Source organism: Marmota monax, unplaced genomic scaffold (genome assembly GCF_021218885.2).
Source record: "Marmota monax isolate L192 unplaced genomic scaffold, Marmota_monax_Labrador192_F-V1.1 WCK01_AAM20220418_F8-fsc00004, whole genome shotgun sequence".
In the NCBI taxonomy this organism is placed as follows: domain Eukaryota; kingdom Metazoa; phylum Chordata; class Mammalia; order Rodentia; family Sciuridae; genus Marmota; species Marmota monax.
Window position 1 is genome coordinate 31,547,742 of NW_026692881.1, and position 27,389 is coordinate 31,575,130.

Below are 27,389 nucleotides of genomic sequence, written 5' to 3' on the forward strand. Positions count from 1 at the left end.
CAATGCCCCTGCCCTCTCGCAGACTCTGGGCACCAATATGGGACAGAGGGACTTGGGTAGAATGTAGCCAGAGATCACTGCTTTGGGTTCTGAGAGAGAAGTGCAGAGTCTCTGGAGAAGTTCTCAGGAATAGGCTGCAGCTGAGTTGGGACTTAAAGCATGGCACATTTGGGACCATTTGTTCAGGGGTTATGCATGGTTTCTGACAATTGGCTCTTGGATGTTATGCCTTTGGGGACCCACATCCAGAGAGAGGTGACAAGCAGCAACCAATCATTTCAAGTATCACAAGTCTTCCCTGTGGCAACCCCCCTAGAAGTGCTAGGGGGTCAAGGAATCGTCACCGTCACTCATGGTAAGCATTTCCAGTTGAGTCCTGGCAGGATCGAGGAGGCTGAGTTGCATGGAACAACTCTCCACTGAGCCTCTTCCCCCAGCCCCTCTGTGCCCAGGTCTTGTCTTCACTCCCTCCTGGGATTGAGGGTGGATGGTGTGCGCTCCTCTCAGGGCCCTTGAGAGAGCAGAGTGGGGAGGGAGGGGCGCAGCTGGCTTCTCAGTTAAGAGGGACTTGCTTAAAAAACTCACATCTTCAATAAATCTGATCCCAGCTCTGCTAACTTAGTGCCTGGGTGGTGTCAGGAACCATGCTTTATTTTGCCGCCTCAGTTTTCTCTTCATGCCTGCGGGTGGGGAAGCGTCAATGAGACACGGGTGTCAGTTCTTGGCATGGAACGCTGCACATGGAAACCCTGACCCCAACCCTAACCTTGCCCTTAGTGTGGCAGCTCCTGTCCTCCGTGCCCTTCCCCTCCACATCCCCCATCTTTCTCATTCCTCTTCCTCCTGGAAGCCTCCCTTCCCCTTCCTGGTCCTGGATGGTTGAGGTTCAGTGGTCTCCTCCTGACGTGTCCTCCTTGGGGAGCTCTGGTCCCCTTACCCAGCCAGCCTCAGGCAGGACACCTTCTGACCCGAGGTGTTTTCCCTCGGCAGACATCTGATTACAGGAAGAGGATGATCAAAGACCCGTGGACCTGTGGCAGGTCACTGAGTTCCTCAGATCTGAGAGCAGGAAATGGAGGGTGGAGCATGAGTGCATCTCGGGTGGCCATCGGGCTATCTTAACAGGGGAGCCCACGGTGATGCACGAGGTGACATAACTCAGCGTGGGCTGGTTTGTAGTCACACCCAGAGCCGAGCAGGGACTCCCAGGAAGAGTTGCCTGGTTCTCTGGTCTGGTGGCTTTCTGGCACAGCAGTGTCAGCAAGGTCGGCCCAGCGGCTCTTCTTTTCACACATTCAGCAGATGTGTATTGGGTGTCTCCCAAGTGCCAGGTGCCTAGGCAATGAGAGTAAACTGAGGACTAACGCAGACACAGATCCTGCCTTCAAGTGGTTTCTATCAGTGAGATGAGACAGAAAAAAAAAATCCCACCCAGATATACAAACCTTTGACTGTATAATTAGAGACTGTAACGGGGAACTTTTTTCGTGGGGAGGGGAAGCAGAGGGGGACACATTTGTTTAGGAACAGGCACAGCTGTTCATAGACTGTAGGAACTGAATGTCACCAGTCCCTGCAGGTGGCTTTTCAGAATCTACTTAGTAAATCTGTGTGACCATAAGGCCAACAGGAATATCATGGAAACATCTGTTCTCATCCACCACAGGGCAGGGGTCTGGGCAAGGGGGACACCTGGGCTACCTAGATCAGATGGAGAGTGATAATACTGCAATTCTGGGGTGTGCCTGTCAATCAAACTCTTGAATAGCACTTAGTCTAGGCCATAAAGGAGCCTGAGAGGCAGGTAGGGTTTCGAAGGAATGCTGTCATTTTCCTAGGAGAAATAAACACATAGTAAACCTTACTTTAAGCCCCACCCACTTGGAATTGATTATCTTCCTCTTAGAGTTTCTGAGGTAATAAAATGCTAAACACATAGTAGGTTTTAGGAAATAGCCCTTCCACACCCTTTCCTTTTGTCTATAGAAAATAGGTCTTCCAAGCAGGGGGAAAAAAATCCATGTAATTAGAATTATAGGCACTTTTCAACCTGGTTTAGGCACACATTTCAATCACTTGGAAACACCCATTCAGTACAATTGCGGGGCTAATTATAAATCACTCCTTTTAATTCATTAAGCCAGAGTCCCTGAGGCCCCACAAAGGTGTGTTCTATTGGCCTAATTCAAGGCCCTCGATGTTTGGCAGACCTCCTTTGTCATCCCGGTGTTGGGGGACAGGCCTGACAGGTGTTTTACAGCTCAGCCGGCTCATATCAGGTTCTTATTGAAAATGCTTAAATTTCAGAAAACATGCGGTATCTCCCAGTACAGGCAAATTCATGCCAGGCAGAGACACGTTGTCACAGGGCTCCTCCAGGCTGGGGAGGATAAAATGTATCTTTAACATCAGTCCAAATTGGAGAGATTTGAAGGTTTTATGATTTTAAAACACCCTGTTATTTCTTTGGATGTGGAGGGCCTCCCCTTTAGAATGGGGCTCCATGGGGTGATTTGCTCTGGACCACAGACTGGATTTCAAGGTCTGAGATGATACATTAATTCTTACTTGAAGCTATCTGGCCTAGCTTATTTTCATTAAGAAAAAATATACATATTAATACTGTGTTTTTGTTAAATTATAGAATAGTACCTTTGCGATAGAAAAAAAGAAAACTATCGATAAACACTATTTGTAAAATGCAGGCATATATAGACGGTGCTTCTCTACACGGTCCAGCTAGATCAAGTCAAACGATGTTACATGGGTCACAGTGTTTAAATTTAAAAGGCCCAATTTTCTGAATATAATAATGAGGCCAACAAGAGTTTTGAGGCCCTCTGTGGTGTTGTGTTCCAGCACCCCAAGACAACGGTAATCATCACCAGTCACCCTCACAGGGTGCAGCTCTCCACCCCCGATTGCTCAGAGGGAGGCAGGGCCTTCAGTGTGTTCAGCGGGCCATCGAAGGCAGGCGAGGGAGTGTGGACCCTCCTGACGCCACTCTCACGTTCCTACCTCTTTCCCATGCAGGGCCACATGGAACCATGTCATCCACAATATCGTGGCATCGTGTGTTTTGTTTTAAAATTTTTTTCTAAACCATGCTTTTTGGAACTTCAGCGGTGAGAATGGTCATTGAACTAAAATTTGGACTGATGTCTTCCATGGCCAAGAGTGACACAGTGAGATCCAGGTGTGGGTCCTGGCTTAGGAGTGAGAAGCTGGCTGTGTCCAGCTAGGTCTGCTTACCTGGAAAGGGGCCAGGGAGCCAGGCCTGAATGCAAACAAAGCTACGCACAGCAAACAATCAGAAAGGACAGGGAACGAGATTGTGGGGTGGGTGGGGGCCCTGGAACACACATGCGGCCCATTGATTTCTGACAAAGGTGCAAAGGCGATTTGATGGTGAGAGGTTGGTCGCTGCAGTAAAAGGTGCAGGAACAATCCAATATTCATGTACTGAGCAGAACGTCAATCCATGCTTCACGTTCTATGTAAGAATTGACTCAAAATGTCTCGTAAACATAAATATAAAACATAAAGCTTCAAGACTATTCAGAGACATTGTAAAAGCATCTTGGAACATTGGGTATCGAATATGTTTTAGATACAACAGCAAAAGCATGACCTACACAAGAAAAAAAATTGAAAAATTTGGCATCATCAAAATTAAGAACCACTCTTTAAAGACATGTAAGAATATGAAAAAAATCCACCATATATTTAGGGAAAAGATATTTGAAAAATGCACATTTAATAAAGGACTGGTGGATCAAATACATATAAAGAACTTTCAAATCTCGATAACAAGGAAACGAAAAAACAAAAAAACCCTGCTTTTAAAAACTGGGCAAAATGTGAATAGAAACTTCATTGAAGAAGACAAAGAGTGCAAATAAGGTTACAAAAGACACTCAACATTGTTAGCCATCAGGAAAATGCAAGCTAAAACTATCATTAGAGCTCTGTACACTTACTAGGATGACTGAAAAGAAAAACACTGATAATGTCAAGCACCGGCAGATGTGGAGAACTGGAATTCACATTGGTTGTATGTTGAAATAGAAAACGCTACACGGGGGCTGGGGTTGGGGCTCAGTGGTAGCATGCTTGCCTGGCATGCATGAAGCACTAGGTTTGATTCTCAGCACCACATACAAATAAATAAAATAAAGGTCTGTCAATAACTTTAAAATATTAAAAAATATGCTACACGTGCTTTGGAAGAGTTTGGCAGTTTCTTGTTATGTGAAATCCACTCTTGTGACTTCACTCAACAATGCCACCATTCTCAGGTACTTACCCAAGTGAAAGAAAAACTGAATGTTCACATAAAAAAAAAAGTGTCCACAAGCTTTTATTCATAATCACCAAAAGCTGAAAACAACTCAAATATCCCCAAAGTGGAACGGATAACCTGGGGCTACGGTACCACAGGCATGCGACTGCGGCCCCGCCACCTCCCATGGGTACATGAAGGGCCTGCTGATGTGAGGAGGTGAGCACTCAGCTCTTCAACCTTCTTCCTCACACAGCCAGAGTCTAATAATGAGCAAAATATCAGAAGAAACTCAAATTGAGAGAGAATCTACAAAACCCCCGTACTCTTCCACACTGTCAAGGTCACGGAAAACAAGACAAGACTGAGAAATGGACAAAGTTTTTTAGTTTTTGTTTTTTTCTGGAACAGAAAAAGAACATAATGAAAATAACTAGTAGAATCCAAATGAAGTCTGGAGTTCAGTTAGTAGCAACATAGCCAGGTGCTCAGAAACCTTCTGACTTGGGAAGGTTTCAGATTTTCAGATTAGGGATGCTCTACCTGTCTATCAGCACCGGGTTTCTCCATTCAGACAAACGCATTGTGGTAATGTAAGGTGGTAACAGTAGTGGGAACTGAAACCCAGCGAAGGGGACATACAAAATCTGCATTTCTTGCAACATTTTTGTAAATCTATAATTATTTCAAACTGGAAAATTCACTTTAAAAACAACATTCCAGGTGCATAGCAGACATTCAACAAATGCTTTTTACTATGTTTTTGAGGAAAAAACATTGGTAGGAAACGCCAATTAGAAAACTTACCTTCTTTCACTGCCTAGTGATGCAGAGATGGTAAATGGCTCCTGCAAATGTTATTCCATACAGAACCATGGCAGCTGAGAACGAGAAGGGATGGAGGAGTGTCTAGCCCAATCCTCTCATTTTCCAGAGGAAAACATAGAAACCCAAGAAAAAAGAAATAAGAGAAAAAGCCATGGCAAAATTGAAATAGAAACAGAAATAACAGTATAAGGAAAAGTATCAGTAATAAATGATAGTAAATAACACCTACTATGTATCAGGCACTGAACCATAGTAAATAACACCTATTATGTGCTTTACTCCCCATTACCTCATTCATAGCAATCCTACAAGGCACATCTGATAATAGTTTTTATTTTACAGAAGAGAAAACTGAAGGTCAGAGAGGTTATGTAACATGCTCGGGATCACATAGTTAGCAAGTTGCAAGGCCAGGCTTTGAACCCAGGAAGAGAAAGGAAACTAACACTTTTTAGGCACCTGCTATATAGCAGGCAAGGTACCGAATGGCTCTGAAACCTTAACTCTATGAATCCCTTGCAACCATTCTACCAGGTCAGTGCTGTTATGTTGAACTCACCAATGAGGAGTTCAAGGTTGATGTGATAGTCCTGCCATACCACAGCCAGATGGAGAGCTGGGACTTGAACTTGGGTCTGTTGTACCCTAGTCCTGTGCCCTCCTTATCCATATTATAGACTCCTTGCTGTAGGGTAGGAGAAGCCAGCGAGAATAAACTGGAGGCCCTTTTTATCAGGTAGTCAGGAGAGCCGAGCTTCCCTAGCAGGCTCTGCAGCTCCCACTATTTCACACGGGAGACGTGTTCTATCCATAATTCCCCAAGACTCAGGGAGCTGACCTAGGTCTTTTAAGATCCTCAGGACCCAGGATGACAAACTGTGACCATTCTACAAATTTCAAACTTCACCCAATGCTTAGAAAGTATCAACAGACTCCGTAAGATGTTAACATGGGACAGTATCACCCAGGCTGACTTCTGAAGCACTGGCCAAGCCCTTGCTGTCTGCGACCAAGAGGGTCTGAAAAGTGGAACATGTATTTAGACATGGTGGGGAAAAAAAAAAAGAACAAAGCAATCATCTGTGTGTATCCCTCTCCCATATGTGGCCACAAATGGAACACATTGAGGAGGTCGTGAGAGATCAGGAGATTTAGTGAACCGGGCACAATACAGCTTTGTGGTCCGGTTTATTTTCTCATGACAATGTAAAATATAGATTAAGATAAACTAAAATCCTTCATATTTGGTTTTATAGCTTCGATTCATAAATTCTCCACATTCATTAGAAAGTGATGTACTATCTGCACCCACTTGAAAAGATAGCATCCCAGGGGACAGATACAAGATTATTAAAAATAAAAATCCTGATCAAAGAAATATTGCTTCTTTCCTCCTTTCATTGAGCAGATGTGCAATGTGTCCACACACAGAAAGAAATAGAAAAATTCCTGAGTGATTTATTTGATGAACCTAGTTTTAACGGAGGTTATTGCATGCCTGATATCATGACGGGGGTTATTAGTTTCCAGTTGAAAATGACCAGAGAGGGTCTCGTTCACTTCATCAATATGGACCATTTATAGGTTGTCAGGAAGGTGACAGCGGGCAGCCGCAGCACTTTGTCTTGGAGTTATTTCTCTATTAGATGGTTGCTTGTCTTGATCATGGAGACTTCTGGCTATTTAAGAAAACCCAGACCACGGACAATATGTCTGTTCCATCCCAGCACTTAAGACATTAAAAGCAGATGCATCAATTAGCAAAACCAGTCTTACTCAGAGGCATCACGAAAGCCCTATTTGCCATGGAGAAAAGAAAACAGACACTCCTGAGATGCACTTTTTTTCTGAGTTTTCTGAGTTGACTTTTGCTTTTGCTAAAAAGGATACTGTGGGCAATCTGGTGGTGCCCAGACTTTGGGAAGAAATAAAATCATTTTTCAAGATTGAAAGAGGGGGATTCTAAATAGGATGGACAAACTCGTTACTATCCCTCCATGAACGTTACCTGTTGTCTTCAATCTATAAAGAAAGGACATTTAACACACTCATGAAATTTGAAAATAACAACAACAACAAAACCCAAAATATATAATCTCAGAAATGAGACAGCATTACCTGCCGGGAAGGCCGGCACGGAACACTCTGTCTGCACACTCGAGAAGCAGCTGTCTGTCACTGATGAGCCCTGGGCTGCAGAGGACTCTTGGAAACTGCTAGAAAATCTGGAAAAGTCTGTGAGGAGTGAGATTGACATTAGAGATAGAAACTTCTTGCCCTGAAATCGTTTAGTAATTCCACAATACTTTCTTAGATTAGATTGTTTGAGTACTAACAGAAATAATAATGCCGAGAGGTGGAACTATTTATTATGTACCTGCTGGATGTCAGTACCTCATTCTGAGGGTGACATGTAGGTATCTTTTAATACTTGCAACAACTGTGACGCCAGTATCATGAAGGTCACTTCACAGTTAGGCAACCCAGGACTAGAGAAGCCACACAGGTCACCCAACCACCAGAATAGAAGGACAGAGTGGGGATCCCGCCTGTAGTCCCTCTGGTCAGAAGCCCTTGGTCTAAAAGCTCTTCTCCCTCCCTTCTGATTTGCTCTGATCTACTAGTTTGTTAATAGGTCTATTTCCCCTACCTTTGTTCAGTGTCTTCCACTTCCAACTCCTCAGCACCCAGTGCAGGGTCTGACTGATAGTAGACACTTAATAAATGCTTATTTCTAAAGAAATGAGAAAATGAAGACTTATAGTTTTGGAAATTTGTTTCGAACATAGGGTAGCATGAGGATTATTTATTTGTAAAACACTTAAAGCCATGTGTGATATAACAGAGGAAGCCCCTGATACATGTGAGTGACTTTCATTATGGTGTTAAGAAAATGAGCTCACCTTTGAGAGTGCCCTCTTGGCTTGGACTATTGAACAAGTACCAGCAGCCCTGCAGAAGAATTCACTAGCCAGCCTTCAGAAGGATTGAGAAACACTCACTCATGTCACTTGTGTGTGTGTGTGTGCGCGTGTGTGCACATACATATATATTTAACATCTCATTATATTTACAAATCATATAATATATATGATACATACATGATCTTGATTTTTATATAGAGATCATGCATCATGTCATTATATATGCCCTTTCTCTTGTGGATGAAAAATTTGCATTTTCATAACAAATAAAAGCAATTCTCAGGCCCTTCTTGATGGAAGGATTTTTCAAACATATCTTGCTTTCTGGGGCCCCAAAGGGAAGTTACAAAGATTTGAGTACTGGACTGGATTTCTGTATAAAAGATTGAAAGTACAAACTCCTCTATACTTGGAATAGCAGGACTGACCATTGACATTTAGAAGGAGCTGCCTGGCCTTCTCTGGATTCTCTTTATAGATACAGTTTTCAACTTGAGCTCCGAAATTTGTTTTTCATTCACCTCTACGGTACTGTGAAAGCTGGAACTGCGAGTCGGACATTATATTACCAGCATCAGGGGCATTGCGTTATTTTCTCAGATCTTTGCTGGAAATTTCCCAAGATGGTAATGAGAAAATGATTACAACAAGATCCACTTGTCTCTGATTTCTGCACCCTAATTTACAGGGGGTCTAGGGACAATTCTCCTCAACGCACCATCCAGACACGGACCAGGAAGGCAAAGTGCTTGCTGATTTCGTTTCAGTTCCTGATGCCCTGGTTTGCCCGCCTCCCCTGGACAGATGTTTCTCTGAGCAAAGCAGCCTCGGCTGCTGACATGATTTCTAAGTCTCTCCCATCAGCAGGAGTGGGGTGGGGGGGACAAGGAGGCTGGTTGCTTTTCAGCCATTCAGATGGGTAAAAGTGTTGAAAGTCAAGGTTACTGTTACAGGAGCACAATTTATAAGTGCTTGCAGTCCAGTAGGCTTCACTGTGGATAAAGCCTTCAGTGCATGTGCCTTAAAAAATAATCAGGGATTACTCAAACTAAAAAGAACAAGAAAAGAAAATTTGGGATGAATAAGTTCATGCCAGTTTATTTTTCCCCAGATAGAAACAGGCTATTTCCTGGCACTTGAATCTCTGTGTTCAGGCTCAGTGCCATCTGACATCATGAGCTTCAGTCTCTGGTGCTGAGAAGTAAAGCAACCATTTTTTCAACTTTGTTTATAGGTGAGAAAATATAAGTGGTTGCAAAATAATGAACATTTAAATATTGCTTGTAATATGTGATCCGAGAGACAATGTCCGTATTGGGTTTTTAAAGAATAATTTCATAGCTATATATTTTAAGAAACCATGGGTCAATTAAGAGTCTCTTTAACATTCATTACTACATAGAAAGAAAAGTCTACCTATTCCACAGATGGGTGGATAGAAAAGAGTATCTTTTATTTTAGATATATATTTTTTTCTCCAAAGAGCTATGGATTAATTAAGAGCATATTTTTTCGCAACCTATTCATGAACAAAGTGTGCAGAAAAATCCTTTAGAAGGAAGAATTCTTTGCAGACCACTTTCTTTTATTCAGGGACAATATCATGACCCAGAGCCACTCTGCCACCTGCAAACTGAACATTCCAGAGAAGCGGAGCAAATAGACTTTTTCATACCTGGAACCCCTCTTGAACAAGAGTGATGTTCAGGGCAGAGAGCAAAGATGACGTTTACTTGTTGTTTCAAGACAGATTCTCAAAGACTTGACAGTTGACAAGCTCAGTCTTTTTTTGCAGAGAAAAAGAAAAAGAGAAAGATCAAGTCCTGGGGGTTACTTTGTTAAAAAGCCTTGGATTGAAATCCACTTCCCATCTTTCCCCTCCCTGCCTCTGGTTCAGTTTGCCTTAAAGGTTTCTAGTTTTTGTTGTTGTTGTTTCATCCAATTCCCTTTGCACTTGTGAATGATAATGAATCTACTGGCTGGTGCTCTTAGAGGAACTTGAACTTCTCGGATAAAAGATGTGTTCTCCATGTAAGTGTGTGAGTCGTTAGCATTGACATGATTATCTTCAGAGTTTGTACCCTATTAACTCGATGATGGAACCACTGTTTATTGTCATTGTCACAGCGCTTAACTGCAAAAGGTCAGATCAGAATGAAAGAACCCGACGGATGCCGACAGAATGAGTGATCAGCTTTTGATGAAATGTCTGCTCTCATCTGCTCTCGTTTCACGATGGATGACACAAAGTGCTGTTGACTCCAACTCCAAAAAGTCAATTTAAACTAGGTTGAAAATCTGCAAATTTAAGAAGCTATCAGTATCCTTAAAAATGCCCACACCCTTTGAGCCAGAAATTCTGCTTTTAGTCCTAACTCTGCCAAGGAAGCAGCCAGACACATGCATGTAGACCTGTGTCCAGAGCTGGTCATTTCCACGTCGAGTGTGGTGGCAAAAGACTGACAGCACTCTAAATGACCCACTTCTGGGTATTATCCAAGTAAATTACATTAACACACCTAATGCCACAATTCAAAACCGTATCATCAAATAGTATTTCCTAAATATAGGGAAAATTCGTGGTTTATTGAGTTAATCAAATATCTTTAAGAATACTAGGAGTGAGCCTGCTTTCATTAGAAGTTACATATTTGTATACATGCAGCAACAGAACCTGCAGGGCTTTATTACTGCTTACCACTGGGTGGAGGGATGATGATTTTTATTCATTCTTAACATGTTGCTCTATTTCCTAAATTCTCTGTCACAGATAAGTACCGCTTTCATCGATAATAACAACACCAAAAACTAACAAAAATAAAAATCAGTAAATGACATCTTTCCAAATTGGTGAAGATGTGATTACGCATTTATTTATCTGAAACATGGACCCACGGTCAAAATCACAGGCGAGCAGAACTGCAAACCTGTGTCACGGCTCCAGTGTTCCAGGACCTGTACGCAGTTGTCAAAGGGAAGTCCCCTCACATGCCTTTACAGCACCCAGCCCTTTATTAATGCCACATGTGCTCTTGTAAGGTTGAGTTATTAAGTGACATACAATAATTGTCTGTCCTCCGAAGTAGACGTTTATTTCCCTCCAGTCACGCGGCTCTCTTTCAGTATCATTTATCACAACTGCATTGTAAGAATCATCTCAGTGTGTTGCTTCTCCCGTCCCTCTCTTTTAATGCAAGCCGACCTAAACGGCCCCAGTAAGAAATTAAATATAATTACCTATGGAACTGCACAGGGCAAAATAAGATCGCACCGGCTCCGAAGTGGAACGAGGCGTCGGGAGGCCCCTCGCCCTCTGTCCTCCCCAGAGTTAATTTCCTCCCTCCTCGGGAGTGTGCACAGGCAGCCTCACAATGACCTGTTCAGTTGGCAGTGGAAAATTATGTCATTTGCAAGCAAGCTTTCAGCTGTGATATTTTATAATTGTTAAGATGAAAACCCGATAATCCTCTCCCCCTTCACATAAACTGCAATCCATCTTTAAACCTGTGATAATTCCTAAAACCTACCGCTTAATAAACTAACCAACCCCAGGCCTATGTGATTTTACGGGGAGTCAATCTTTGATCAGCCAAGCTGAAATGGGTCTGATAAGGGGACGCCCTTCCACTCTAGAGTCGCCACTTGAGTGGGTGATTGCTGTTTCCTCCCCATCCTCAAGTGCCAAATAAGCAGAAGTCTTCCGAGCTTCTTATCTCTTTCACTTTCTTCTCGAGATCTCTGTCGCTTTAATCCGGCATGTCTGCTGCTGGTTAACAAGGAAATCCTATGTCAATTATCGCCAACAACTTCCTGCTGAGAAGCAGTGGGGAATCAAAGCGTTTGAGAGCCTTTTCACACCAGAGAGTGGTGCAAGGCCTAATTAAATGGCCCTCATATCCTGCAGCCTGGTGGAGGCCACAGGATAGATAGCTGATGAAAGATAGTCTCATTTCTCCCAGAACGGGTTGGAGGCTGGTGGGCTGCCATCGGGTTACAGGTGTGCTCTGGAGTGGGGCTGTGGGGGGCGGGTTTCCACTTCTACTAAATTTAGGAGGGCTGTTGTCAGTGCTGGGCAGAGGGGTGCTGAGAGAACTGACCTTTGGAAGGGTTGTGTCTATTAGAGCTGGTCTGTGAATCAGGGCCCCAAGTAGGGGATGTCAAGGAGATGTCCAAAGACATTAGGTTCAGGCCTCCAAGGAGAACGCACCCCTATGGAATTACTTAACATTTGAGATTCCCCACCCACCTACCCAAGAGTTCTCAGAAAATAGGTTGCTGCTAGCATGTGTACACACACACACACACACACACACACACCACAATGTAAATCATTCCCTTCAAATGACTTATTCCTGCTGGAGATACCCCTAATCTATTCTATAGATAGACAAACTAAACTAAAAATATACACACCCCCAGACATATCTTTATGACTCCCATCTTTTCCAGTAATTTCTCTGTCTAGAACAGTGGCTCTCAAAGTGTGGTCCCGGCCAAGCCACATCCCTTTAAGCAGAAGCTTATTAGAAATGCAAATTTGTCAGGCCCCTCGCCCCAGATCTCCTGAAAGAGCCACACAAAGGAAAAGATAATCATCTAAAGTTTATCCAGCCCTTCAGTGATGAGGCGGCTGAAGTTGGGGAATCACAGATCTCGTGCAAGTCCGGGAAGCTCTTTGTGTAGATGACCAGTTTGGGTTATTAATCATGTATGTTGCCTTTGTTTTAAAAACCCAGCACGTGCATATTTGACCTGACTGGACTCCACGTCTGTCTACCTCCTAATGAATGTCTGTGTTCAAGGCTGCAGTCATCTGCCCCGGGTCTGATTCTTGACCTTCAACCTTACCCAGACAACTTTGGTCTTCATTTGAGGAGGTGGGGTAGTGGTGGGGTGAGGGATGCAGAATGTATCCACGGATGTGTGTAAACCTGTTTTCTAGAGGTGAGATTCTTAGACTTTGGATTATTTTTTAAAATTCTGGGAGTCAAATAGAGTTTCTTGCTCTTTATATTTGTAATGAAGAAGATGGACGCCTGCCGTTGTTCATAAAAGCAAGTGCATTTTTAAAGATGATGAAAGGAAATAGTAAGGACATAATTTCAGAAGAAGAGCCAACCCTTTAAAGGGAATCGGTTTATGTTTGTGAAAAACTCACTCTGCTGTTGTTCTTTTCCTCTTTTAACGGGAGATTTGCGGGTTCTCTGGCACGCAGTGGCAGTGTCTAGAAATGCCGGGTCTAGAAATAGCTACTGCAGGTTTTGATTTAGGGAAGGGGTGAGGGTTACACCAAATCAGTGGTTCTCAACCTTGGTTGCACATTGAAATCAACAGGGGAGCTTCAAAAACCTCACAAAACTGGGCACCACCCCCAGGGATTCTGCTTTAATTGGTCTAGTTTGAGATGAAGACCTGAGGATGTTTTAAATAGCTGAAAGCCTCTGCTTTAATGTTCATAAATCATTTTGTACTCCAGAGCATCTCCAACATTCGTGTGCACACGCTGCCCCAGTGAATCTTGCTCAAATAGCATTCTGAGGGTCTGCCGTGGGTCCTGGGATTTTTCATGTCTAACCAGCTTCCTGGAAATGCAGTTGCTGTGGGTCTGGAGGACCACACTTAGCAAGAGAGTATCTTACTACTATGGGATTTCCAGGCACTTAGCAGAAAGCCCAGTGCCTCTCCCAGTACCAGCCCTAATTCCCTGGAGAGGAAAGACCACCCTCCTCGGGTCAGCTAGTTATACAGACATGGAGCGGCTGATCCAGCCCCAAGATGGCCTGGCGTTCCCACCCCACAGGCAGTAGCTGGTCCCCTGTTGTGACTTTAGTTCCCTTTGTGGCTCCCACTTGGGTTCTACGTATAGTTAGTTACCTTGGCCATTCTGTGGTAGACCAGAAGGCCCAGACCTGACAAAGGGACCCATGCAAGGCTGAAGGCCAGAGAAGCAGAGTGCAGAGGACAGAAAAATGACAGGGCCAAGTTACTGGCCAAAGCCCATTCTACATGATCATTCTATGTTTGCTTCACTTTGTCCTATGGGCCAGAACTGAGGACTTCCTAGGGAGGTAGCCTTACAACCAGGGTGACAGCTGTCCACCTAGGACAGCTGAGAACAGACCACCGCATGCAAGCCTCAAGTTCCTGTTCCTTCATCATGATGCAGCCATGGGTTCATTAAGAGTTTCTCCTGTGTTTTCCTTTTTATCTTCAGCTTTGAGATATACTTGTCTTTTCTTTGCCCTCACAGTATCAGTAACCTTGGGCCATTTCCTTAGGTTTCTGGTACCCTCAGCATCTTAATCGATAAAATGAGGTCATTAGTAATTCAGAGCCTTGTTTTAAGAATGAAGAGGCAACTTATAGCAGGATATCTTCCGGGCACTTGTACTTAATCTTACAAATGACTATCTCTTGGTTATGTGGGACATTTTGAAAAACATATGGATCAGGCTGGAAGAGACCTCAGCGATGGTCTGGTCCATTTCATTTAATTTTACAGAAAAAGAAACTGAGGCTTATAGAGGTCATGAGACATCCCAAGGATATTCTTGGCTAGTAAAAACCCAAGTCTGGACTGTCCCCAGATCCAGCAGTGCTGGATTCTCACACAGGTGAATTGTGTGTTTTCAAGTTGCCTTAAATCTTCTTTGGGGTCAGATCAGTTCTAAATAAACAGCTGCTGAGAAGGCCGTTCCACCCTATGCTGCCTTCCTCGGAGTCAGAGCCCTGAGGAATGGCTCACAGGGCCATTCCCTCTCCTGGGCCCAGACACTACAGACCCTCAGGTCTACAGTCCCTCTGAATCCAGAAAGTCACTACCAGTTGGCCAATGTTGTCCTGTGAACCCTTTGTTTTCCCTCTTCTGCTTTCTGGGATCACAGGCTTTGGAGTGAGCTTCTAAAGGGTGCCTAACTAGTTCAGCTACCACCAGGTAGAACCAGATAGGACAGCCCCCCTAGAAGAGCAGAGGGAACTAAGCCTCCGGCACCCCAGTCACCAAAGTGCTCCAAGCACAAATGTCTGAGGACTCATGAACTTGGAAAAGCATTGTTTGATATTTGTTGATCTGCCCAAATACTTCAGTATGCTTTTGAACAGCTGGGACAATTGTTTAATTATAAAAAAATAGTAATTTTGGATTTCTGATTAGATCATAATACTGGAAGAAAAAAACCCTCCTGCTCAATAATGGCTTTATGTAGACTCAGCAAAGTCTGCTAATGCCTTACAGTCTTTATGTAGAACATTTCCATAGCAAATCACATATACCCCATTTCCCTGAAGGTGGAATACAGAGCAGTTTCAAAATTGGGAACAAATTATAGTTCCCTATTTTGAAGCCAAAGATGACTTTAAAACAATATTTTCTTTTACTAATGCCAATAACCTAAGTAATTTGATGTCTAAATCAGTTGCAGTTGCTGCACTTGGAATTTAAAATGCTTTAGAATGTTGAGGTAAGTTCATGGCCAACTATAGTGCTTTTTTTTTTTTAATTACCATGCCTGCACTTATGCTGAAAGTGCAGGAAAACCCTACTTTAGGGAGTTTTGAAGACACTCAAGCCCAGAGCACCTGCAAAGAAATATCAAGGACAAGGGTGACATAGCCCCTGTTCAGGGCTAAATCAACCCCTGCAGGGCAGACAGACATCCTTTAGAATAAACCTCGAGCTCCATTCAACCCTTTCAGACCTTACTGAGGACATCAAGTTACATTTTGAACATATAGTAGTTCTTCTTATTTAACACTCTTTGCCCCTTAATGTAACGGTTGGCATCCAGTTAATTCTATCCCAACACTGAATCCATCCAGAGGTTTCTTATAACTTCCATAGAGTCATGTCACTTTCCATGAGCATTCAATCAGTTCTTCTCATAGAATAAAGTCCAGGCTCCTCAGGACGGTACTTTAAGTGTGTCCTCTGCCCACTTCATTACTGTAATTCCTATAATTGTTTATAGTGCTGTTACTCTGGCTACCAATGTTACCTCTACTCTTCCCACTTCTACAAAATGCACCTGTCTTGTTACATGACCTTTATGGATGAGGAAACGGAGGTTTCCTAATTCTTCCACTCCTAAGTGAGGGCACCTGGGCTGAGATTCAAGAAGCTCAGTTAGTAAATCATTGAAAACTGGCTGCTGCAGTTCTAACCATCACATCTGCATTCCAGGAAGAAAGAAGGAGGAAGGAGAAGGGCAAAGGCCTCACGGATAACTTCTGCCTACCTACCCCTCACAGAAAGTTAGTCACGTGCTTCACTCTTGGCCTCAGGGGAGGCTGGGAAGATAGTTATGTTGGTTTAAAAAGGAGAAAGGTGAATATTTGGAGATCCCCCAGCACCTCTCATTATCCCCATCTGCAGAATGACATTCTCCTTCATTCCAGGGAAGGATTCCGTGAATCCCCACTGTGGCTGAAGGATCCTCCCCAGCAGGCTGAGTTTGGCTTTCCGGTTCCCTCTCTGGGACATAAGATTCTTGGCCCCGTTCTTGGAATGGGACTGATGACTTTTAAAATGACCGTACATGCAGTCACATGATTGAATTTTCAAAAGAAGGTGAACATAGGTATGTAAAAGTTACACTGTAGCTATGATTCCACTTGGCCTATGAAAGAATAAAAATCATTGAGTTTTCATCAAAATGGAAAATAGAAACTTAGCACATCCGGGTCCTCCATGTTCCCTTTCCAAACTTCTCTTCATCCTACACCTGTGATTGGAGAAGGCAGGCAGCAGTGCGGCATTGTCGTCTTGTCTTTCCCCTGAAGGCTTTGAATGGGTGCTGCCAACTTTAGACATCAGTGTGTTGATTCCCACGAGACCCCACACCGACCCTCTGCTCACCTTGCCATTGCCTGAAAAAAAGGATCCCGGTGCTGCAGGACTAGTGATTATTGAGAACTGTTATTTCCTGTTATTTTTCAGATTGACTTCTGCTCAGCCTTCCAAGCAACAGGACTATCCCAAGGATAATAATAGTGACTGGGAAACCTGTTAGTACCTTGAGATGTGAACCCGGGACTATTAGAATATGTTAATAGGGGATAAGAATTTGAAAAAAAAGCAAAATTTCCTTCAAAACTCTAATTTGGTTTTGGTTTCAGTGAGTAAGTATGAATGTCAAACATTTTTTCTTTGTGTATGAATCTATGGATACACATAAGTATCTGTTTACCAGCTTTCAATGTGAAAGTTGGTTACTAGCTCAACAGGGGACAGGGGAAGGGTGAGACGGTATTCTCACGTGTTACTATTGGAACTCAGGAAGGTTTGCTTAGCACTTGGTATACCAATGAGGAGAGGACAGAGGAAGACAGAGAAAGCTTCCTACGGGGAAATGCACTCAGCTGCCAATCAAACCAGTCTTGGGGCCCAGCCTGGCTGCTTCCTGGGGAACTTCTCACACCCCTCTAAGCCTTGGTTTTCTCTCATATCCAATGGGGAAAGAGGAAGAGGAAGACGGTAGCAAGAAAGACCACCACTAACACTTAGTGAGGGTTTCTTGTGCACTGAATGCTAAACGTATCACATGTATTATCTCATTAATTCTCATCATAATCCAATTATGTAATTACTATTAGTATTTTCATTATATTATCTGAAGTGGTTATCTGTAGTTCCATAACAAGCCCTGAAAACTTAATGACTTAAAGGAACACCCATTTATGCCGCTCCCATAAATAAGTTGGCAACACGGGCTGGGCTCAGCTGAACCATTCTTCTGGACTCTGACTGGCTCCCTCATGTCCACGCTCTGCTGCAGGTCAGCTGGGCAGCTCTGCCTCTGGGGCTTGGCTGCTGGGGTGACAGGGTGATGGGGATCACCTGTCTTTCCTCATGAGGCAAGCTAGAATGGGGTTATTCATACAGTGGAAATGGTATTCTGGGGAAGAGGAGAGAGAGAACAGAAGGCCAAATGAGACAGACTCAAAACTGGACTATTGTAACATACGCCATTGGCCAAAACAAGTCTCACCTAGCTAAATGCAGAGACGAGACTGAGAAAGTAGGCTCTACCTCTTAAAGGGAAGGAAGGTGATGTCTCATAGCAAAGAGTGAGGATTCAAGAAGGCGAGCGAGAGCAGACATGTTGGCAAATAACCTCCTAGGGTCACGGTAAGAATTCACAATGATAGTTAATCTTATTATTTTCTCCCCCAATCCTGGGATGCAGGTACTATTACTGAGCCCATATGATGAGTGAGCACACCAAGGCAGAGAGACGTTAGGCACCTTCCCAAGGCGGCACAGAGCTCAGGAGGGGCCCAGGCAGACTGAGATCCAAGCAGTTCAGGCAAAAGTTGAACGGGGTGGTGTCTGAGTGAAGAGGTTTCTGTATACCAATGTCCGTTTCTGGTTTTGACAATAAGCTGTGGTCACGGATGAGTTGATCTTTGGGGGAAGCTGGGTGAAAAGTCCACAGAAAACTTTCTGAACTTTTTTTTGGCAACTTCTTGTGAATATTAAACTATTTCAAAATAAGAAGTTATATAAAAAGTTCCAGGAAGTTCAAACACTTAGTTAATACTCTGTACACATGGAAAGAACTGAGAATAGTCCCTGGTCACAGCAGGAGCTGAGTCACATCAGCTTCTTCTGCTGAAAGGCACCACCCACCACCTCAGGCTCCTAAGTCAATGTATGGATGGTGCCCACCTGGCACGGCGAGGAAATGACCACGCAGGCCTGACAGGCGAGGGGCGGGGAGTGTGAGATGCATTAAGGGCCATAGGTGGTCCCTGAGGACCAGAGTCTGCAGTTACAGGGCAAAAACAGATGAGGGTCAGAATTTCTGCTTTTCTGAGATCACTTTATGGAAAATCTTTTTTAGATCTCACAGATCCCTGAGGATCTAATTAAAAGAATACAGTATAACATGGGAATTTGTCTAACTTGATAGGGTCAAGCAAGGCATTATTTCTTATCTTTCTAAGTTAGTGGAAATTTTTCTTTATTAGAAAGAAAATGCATTAGCAAAGGGTAGGCTCCAAGTAGACCTGGTCAGGTTGGATTTCCACAAAGAGTGAGATAACAGCCTTGGAAAAAAACATACAAAGGGGCATAAATAGCCATGTGCTAAAGGGCTGGAGCTTCAGAACAATAATAGTAACTGTGGAAGTGCTAGAGGGCAGGGGCCCTGGGGAGAGATACTTCAGGAGCCTTGCTTCAGCTATTTCTGTTGAGGCCAGTGCCCGTGTGTTAATGGTAGATGGGAAGTAGTTGATGGCCAGAGTGTGTGTGTGTACGGGGTGGATGTTCTCTGGAGGTTACCCATTAGTTTTGTTTCATCCCTGCCAGAGGAGAGCAAAGACCCATATTAACTACAATTATAAAAATAATGCTTGCAAACACTGGGCGCTTACTAGGTGCAGCCCTGTTCTTTGTCATCCCACTGCATCTTCAGTCTTTTTCTGGGAGAGAAAAATGAGGCCTGGTGATGTTAACTTTCCAAGGTGCACGAAGCTTGTTTGGGGGCCACCTGGGGATGGAACGTGTATTGTCAACACCAAGGACAGGCTCCCTATGGGACACAGGGGTCACCGTCCCAATCACTGGAGTTGGTGGGGATGGCAATGTGTGGTCTTAGCCCTTTCTAACTTCAGGTGGAGAGGACTCAACCCTCTCCACACTCCAGAATTTCATCTGGAATTTATTTTTGTTATGATGTGAGGTTTGAGATCTAACATTCCTCCCCAACCCCAATAGCCAGCCGGTTATTTCTACATCATTTAGTATTAAAACATCTTCTTTACACGGAATCAAAACACTACCTTTTACATGCATTTAGTGCCCAGTGTAGACTGCAGTCTATTTCTGGATCTAGTTTGTTTCTGATCTATGACTTTATTCCTCTGTCAATGGCATGTTGCTTGGATTATAGCGTAGTTTAGTATTTACAGATATGTTTGTGTGCGTGCCTGTGTGTGTGCATACAGAGACTACATAACAGTGTAGTGAGTTATAATTTTATAAAAGAACCCCACAATTTTTTTTTCCTTTTTCAAACTTCTCTTCATCATTCTCAGATAGTTATTACTCTATAAAAACTTTAAAATAGCTTCATGTGCTCCCAACCCCAGCAAAGAAGCATGGGGATATTGCATTGAATTGCAATTTCATTCCTAAGTTGATTTGAGGACTGATGTTTTTATGGTTTGAAGTTTTTCTGTACCCAGAACATGATACATCTCTCCATTTCTTCAGGTCTTGTTTTAAGATCCTTGTCCTAAGATTTTATAGCTTTCTTCATATAGGCTCCATACCTTTATTAGTAAATTTATTCCTGGATAATATGGTGAATATGATAATTTTTTTTTTCATTTCCATTTTCTTACTGGTCTTTTGCTGGTTGGCAGATGCACTCTCCCACAGCCCTGAGAATACCTGCTTAGCTGCTCAATGACACTCCTACTGAAGAGCTAGGGAATGAACATTCTGTAGGGGACTGGAGTCTGGATCCCCAAGATACCGCTCCTGGCCCCCTGATCATCTACATGGCCACAGGGGAAGCTCCCTAGGACCATCTGATGGAGTAGGAAAAACCCAGCTCTGGGGCTTTCCAAAGCTCACATCCCAATAGATCATGGAAAGCTAAAATGAATGGGGTCTGCTACACTCACTCCAGAGAGACCCTGAAAATAGCCTGAGGAGACCTCCTCCCAGTGGGCATTGCTTAAAGAACATCTCCTCCCAATCTAGGTGTAGGGGGAGAGATGACCTCAGAATATATATATACATATAGACTCCCAGGAAGTGGTGAGTAAGCAGGTTAGTTGGTCCAGTATCTAAAAAGAGCAAGATTGGAAGGCCAGAGACAAAGAGGACCGGGGAAGAGGCATGTGGGTGTATCCCAGGGAGTAGGGAAGGCCTGTTAGCCACAGCAGTGCCCATCAGAGAGCATCCATCCACTGCGGAGAAGCCACCAAATAAGGTGAACTGTAGATGTCATCCAGCTTCTGCCTGTAGCCATCCAAGTGCTGGCATAGCATGAACCAAGTAGTCCCGGGACTCCCTTTCACCATGGAGGACTTGGTCACTGCTGCCACTGGAACGTGTGTGATCTGCCAGCTTTAAAGACAAGCTGTGAAGCCTCAATAAGGCACCATCCCTCGAGGAAGAATAACATGCCATTTGGAGATAAGTGGGTTCCATTGCATTCCTTTTACCCTGGAGGAGGCAACAATTTGTCATCAGTGGGATTGAGACATATTCTGGCCATGAGTTTTCCTTTTCCCTGACTGTGCTGTCTTGGTCAAGATCACTGCTCCAGAGCTTACCGAGTGTCTGAATTACTACTATGGGTTCTCCCTTCCCATCATCTTGGACCCATGTTGTGGTGAACCAGAGTTCCAGGGATCCTCTCATAATACTGCATTACCTAGAAGCTGTCAGCCTGATAGGACCATGGAATGACCTCTTACTGCAGCTAAGGCGCCTGCTCTGGAGAGGGGACAACTTGTGGTGTTGGGCTATTGTCCTTTAAGACATCATATAGATGCTGAATCAATAGCCACTAATGGTTCTACCTTCCTGAAAAAGTGCACAGTTCTGGAAATCTAGGGCTGGCCCCTTTCCTCACTCTCAGTGATTCAACCAGGGAATACCCAATTCCCATTTCTACAACTTCAGGCTCACTATTGACTGGAGATCCTTTGACAAGATACACAATGAGAATCTTTTTAAATTTTTTATTTTGGTACTGGAAATTGAATCCAGAGGGACTTTACCATTAGTACATCTCCCCAGCCCCTTTTTAATTTTTTATTTTGAGACAGGGTCTCACTGAGTTGCTTAGGGCCTCACTAAGTTGCTGAGACTGGCCTTGAACTTGTGATCCTCCTGCCTCAGCCTCCTACACAATAAGAATCTTATTGCAACTTCTTTATGGCCATGTTGGATTTCTCTGCCAGTAGATTGTCCTAATAACCCTTCGTTATAATTTTTCTTTCATTTTTAAGCAAACTTATGACCAACAACCACCAGTGTTTTCACTAATGTCTTTTTTTCTGTTCCAATTGTTTCCAAGGTCCCATACTACATTTAGTTATTCCTTCTTATTTCTTGCAGTCTATAACAGTTCTTCACTTTTTCCTTGTCTTTCATGACAATTTTGAAAGTTGACAGTTTTTAAATTTATTCATCAATTATTTTATCAAATGTCCTTCAGCTTGGCTTTGTCTGATTATTTTCTCCTGATTGGAATGGCGTTGTGCATTTTTGGCAGGAATACAAGAAAAATGATATTGTGTGCTATTCTTTTTTTAAAAAAATTTTTAGTTGTAGGTAGATACAATGACTTTATTTTATTTATTTATTTTTATGTAGTGCTGAGGATCAAACCCAGAGCCTCACATGTGCTAGGTGAGCACTCTGCCACAGAGCCCCAGTCCCAGTCCCTTGTGCATTATTCTTAATGCCTCATATCAAGGGGTTCATGATGTCTTAGTATTGGTGATTTTTACTTTGATCACTTGGTTACAGTGATTTACACAGGGTCTCTGCTGGAAAGTTATTATCTTTTCTTTCATAGTTGATAAATGTCTTGTTTAAAGTACTTGGAAACTATGCAAATTCTATTTCTCCTAAAAATTTTACCCACTACTTTTAGAGTTAGTAAGTTTTGTTGATATAACTTGCTTCCAGTCACATTGCCAAATTCCATTCATTTGAAATTTTTTGGTAGAATCTCTTGACGTGTATATCAATTGTACATAAAGATAGCTTTATCTCTTCCTTTTCATCATCTATAACAACTTTTGTATTTTCTTGTCTTATCACAATGGCTAAACTTCTAAAATGATTTCAAATAATACAGATGATAATAAATATCCTCCTTTGTTTATTTCATTGAATGACTTTAGTATTTTGCTATTTGATAATGATTCTTGTACATCTGGAAGAAATGACATTACCATATTTAAATAACTTCCTTTTTTATTTCATTTTTTTTTTGCCTAGAATGGCTATTAAATTTAATTAAATGCTAATGTAATAATGTTATTTTCTTCTTTAACTCATTTATGTAATGGTTCTATTATCAAATTTCCTAACATTAGATTATCTTTTCACTCCTTGAATGATTCTGTGATGCATTGATTTAGAAATACCTCACTGGATTCAATTTGCATTGTAACCACAAGAAGGTGGATCTATAGTTCTTTTTAGTACTGTTTAATAAGATTTTGATATTTTTTCTTATGTCATAAAGTATATTGGAGAGGTCTTAATTTTTTTTTCTTTGGTTTGATTTTATTGTGATCTTGATTTAAACAACTCCATTTCCAGCATTTTATTTTATGATTTTTTTTTGATCCCAAAATATTTATGAACAAAACAAAACAACAACAACAATAAACTCCATCAGTGAGGCTGTGGAGTGATAGCACATAAGAACTCTTATGTTTTCCATCCAATTTTGCTGTGAACCTAAAACTGTTCTGAAAAAATAAAGACTATTAAAAAACAATTGGCAAGCCAATGTAGCCCTCACTGGCTGCCCCTGAAGAACACCCCATTTCAGAACATTTTTTCCTGGCAGGGCAAGAACACATCCAAAAAATTTAGAACAAAAAATACCAGGTAGGTGGTGGAGTGGGGAAAGCTAAGTTTAGTCAATTTGGGTATGAACAAAGTGGGAATTGTATGCAAAACAGTATCTCACTCTTTGGAGTCAATATTTCAGGCATTATTTGAAAAAAGCATTGAGTTATTGTCTATATTAGTAAACCAGCAAGTTTACTATCTAAGGTATTTGTGTCAAAGTCTTTGAAACATCTATTAGTCTCTTTTCTAACCTTAGAAGTCCAGGACAATAAACATCATAGATTCAATCTCTGAATATTGATCATTATAAGAATTAAGAATATTGATCATTATAAGAATTAAGACAGACTTGGTATAGAAAAGAGAATTTGGTTTTCAGAAACAAATTTCTGATTCAGAAAAATGTTCCTTCAATTTGGCCACTCTATTAAAATTGAATACATTGGGTTATAAATTGTTTTGTTTATTGCTTTATTGCCAGTGTCTTCTGTATACAAGGGGGCAAATAGGTATATATCAAATGAATGAATGAATGAATGAATAGTGATAATCCAAGTTAATCACACATTTTAGTTATTCTGATGAAATTTGTTACTGGAGAATCAGGTTGAACTATATAAAATTACCATTTTACAGATCAAACCAGTCATATGCTAACAATTTTATAGGGTTCAACCTAATCTGTATCACCTGTACTTACAAACCTAGATGATATAGCCTACTACACACCTAGGCCATATGGTCTAGCCTATTGCTTCTAGGTTATAGCAATTAATTGCAACACTTCACGGTTATCAGACACTATAGGCAACTGTAACACAATGGTAAATATGCATGTATTTAACCACAGCTAAAAATGGAACAGTATGTTTTCACAGTACTGTAAAAAAAGAATACTCAGCAGTAGTAATATTTAGCTCCATTATAGTCTTATGGGACCACAGTTGTATACATGGTCTGTTGTTGATCAAAATGTCATTATGCAACACATGGCTATACACACACACACACACACACACACACACACACACACACTGATATTTAGGATATTTATTTTATTTAATTCTTCCTACTATAGTTAAAGATCTTGGTCACCAACTTCCTGTAACATCTTTGTCCCCAGTAGAAATTCCCACGTTGCCCATCTGCCTGCTGTACCTGTGGAGGTCATACGCTTACACAACCAGCCTGGACTTTTCTGCAGAAGTCAAGTGCTTCCTCAGCCACAGTGAACATGGTTTCCATGTAGCCTAAAGCATGTCAAAATGGGAGCAGAGATGAAAACTACAATTGAATTTAAAAAGAAGATCTATTAACTCGATCCTCCTGGCAGTGGCATGGATATTGCCATGGTTTGAACTTTCTGGAATCCTTTTTGGCCTGTGGAGCAGAGTGGAAGAAGGTCTTTAATCAGGACTCTTCCTCCACTGCCTCCTTCGTGCCTATCAAAAGTAGCAACAGCAGTGTGATTGATGATCAATCACCCCAAACTGTTTTTAGACTTGTCTCTTCCTCAGAAGAAAGGAAATATTTGTTTCGGTTCACACCATACACCCCTTTATGAACATGATTTCAGTCATGATTTCCTATGTGCCTGTGTAAAGGAAAGGGTGGAAATAAAGAACAAAACCAATAAAGACCCAAACCAAAAGCACATGTCCTCAAGGGGCGCACACCAGGCGAACAATGGCTGTTAAACAGATGAATCCGCTGAAATGTAAAATATTCCGCAAAGTTTGGCAGCTTTGAAATGCTACACTTTCTAGCTCTCATCTGTTAATCATCTGAGGGGACTTTCTCAGCTCACCAGAAGGGACCGTCTTCTCTTTCTACATTCCCATAACTGAAGTGCATGTGACCCAGCAGCCAAAGTGACAAGTAGGACGGAAAGACAGACTGCTGAGAAACTGCTGCAGGAGGGAAGAGAGAGATTTTACCCACCTTCATTTCTAACTGAATCTTGCTGTATATATTTTCTAGTGTGTAAGCTTTTCTTTGAGTTAATTTTAAGATAAGTCATAAAGCTATAATTGCATCAATGATAAATAACACTAGGGAAGCAAAGTGACATAATGATAAGAGTTAAAGTTCTGCACAAAAACACTCAAGTATTCTCTTAGGAAATCCATCTCCTTTCCACAGTATTTTTGAAAGCTGTATTTCTGAAAGCTTAAAACCATGGATGCCTTCCCCACCATCCTCCTGCTTAGTTCCTAGGGACAGTGCCAGTCCAGATGCCTCGGAGGTGGAAAAATCTGCTTCCTAGGAAACAATTGTAGCTCTCACCAGAGAGATCACGCACCTCAATCACACCCCATCACAAGCGAGGCAAGGTGTGTGCACATGAAATCGCGTGGGCCTGAACACACCTGTGTTAGGTATGCAGTCCCTTCATGGGCAATGGGTTCTCCTGTGACATGGACCAAAGCAAGTGACCAATTAGTCAGCCAAGGAACCCTGGGTGTTAAACTATGACAGGAAGACCTTCCTACTACTCCAGGTAGAGCATCTACCTGTCCACAAGTGAACTAGGCTGCCATCTTTGACGTAGTGAGCCATTGGCATGGTTCAAGCAGAGGCTGCTGAGCTGTGTCATGGCCATTATGAGCCAGGCTAGTACTTATTAGAAGCATATTAGAATAAGATGGGGAGTTTAAAACAATTCCTCTTTACTGGCTGTACCTGTATTCAGGCATCCATAGTTTCTGCAGCTCTCCCGGTGATCAGAATCACCTGTGGAATGGGCGTGTGCACAAGAGGCCCAAGGGACTTGCTTGGTGTTTCAGAGCTCTAATGTCCATGTGCAGGCAGCATCAGGCATGCTGATGAAATGTGGGTTCTGATTCAGTGGGTCTACAGTGGGCCTGGGATTCTGCATTTCTAACAAGCTCCAGGGAGAAGCTGATGCCACTGGCTCAGGCACCATAGTTGGAACAGTGAGGCACAGAGGGCTTAAAGTCCTCCTCAATCCAGAGCTCCCGTGGGGGCAGCATCATTCTGAGGGAGGAAATAGGGAGCATGAGCAGGTGGGAGCAGCCCTGCTGCCTTCACTGGCTGCAAGCTGAAGACAACTCATTTGTCATCTGGGAGCCTCAGTTGCCCCATGTGAACAAAGAAGATACCTGTAAAGTCCTACAGCGTCCCTTCCTGCCCTCATTCTCTGAGATGGCATTTGAATTGGCAAAGCCCCTGGGGAAGAAGGACTCAGAATTTCCAGAGAACCCAGAGAAGGCTAACAGACATGACAGATTTGCAGGGAGGACTCATGGGTGTTTTCTCTCATACCCATGGTTTCCGAAATTATACCCGCGTCCTTGTCCCTTGCTGGTCTGCATTTGTCTTAACAGACATTCATTTGAGATGGGTTTGAAAAGGGAGCAGGTTGCCTCTGGGAAAGGTCACTCATGCCTTTGTTGATTGACACATTCATATCACTTGCTGAGAAAGTCAAGAAGTGTTGTCCTTGCATTGGACACCTCCTGTCTGGCAAGGGTGGCAATCCCAGGGATAGAGATGGGCAAGAAGAGCCGGAAGGCTCTGGGGAGACTCTAGACAGGGCTCAGGGGGCCACACGTGAGGTGGTAGTGAGTTCTCCCAACGAGGGGCATGTCGGGAAGTCTTTGTGGAGGTGACTGACATGAATGAGGAATGTGCAGAGCTGGGAACAGAGTGGCCCTTGGAAGGTGCCAATGTGCGCCAGGGTAGCAGTCTGAGGCCTGAGAATGGGGGTGAGGTGGGAAGGACTAGAAGTGGCTGAGCCCCCTGGAGAGAGAGAGAGTGAGCAAGAGAAACTTGACTTCCT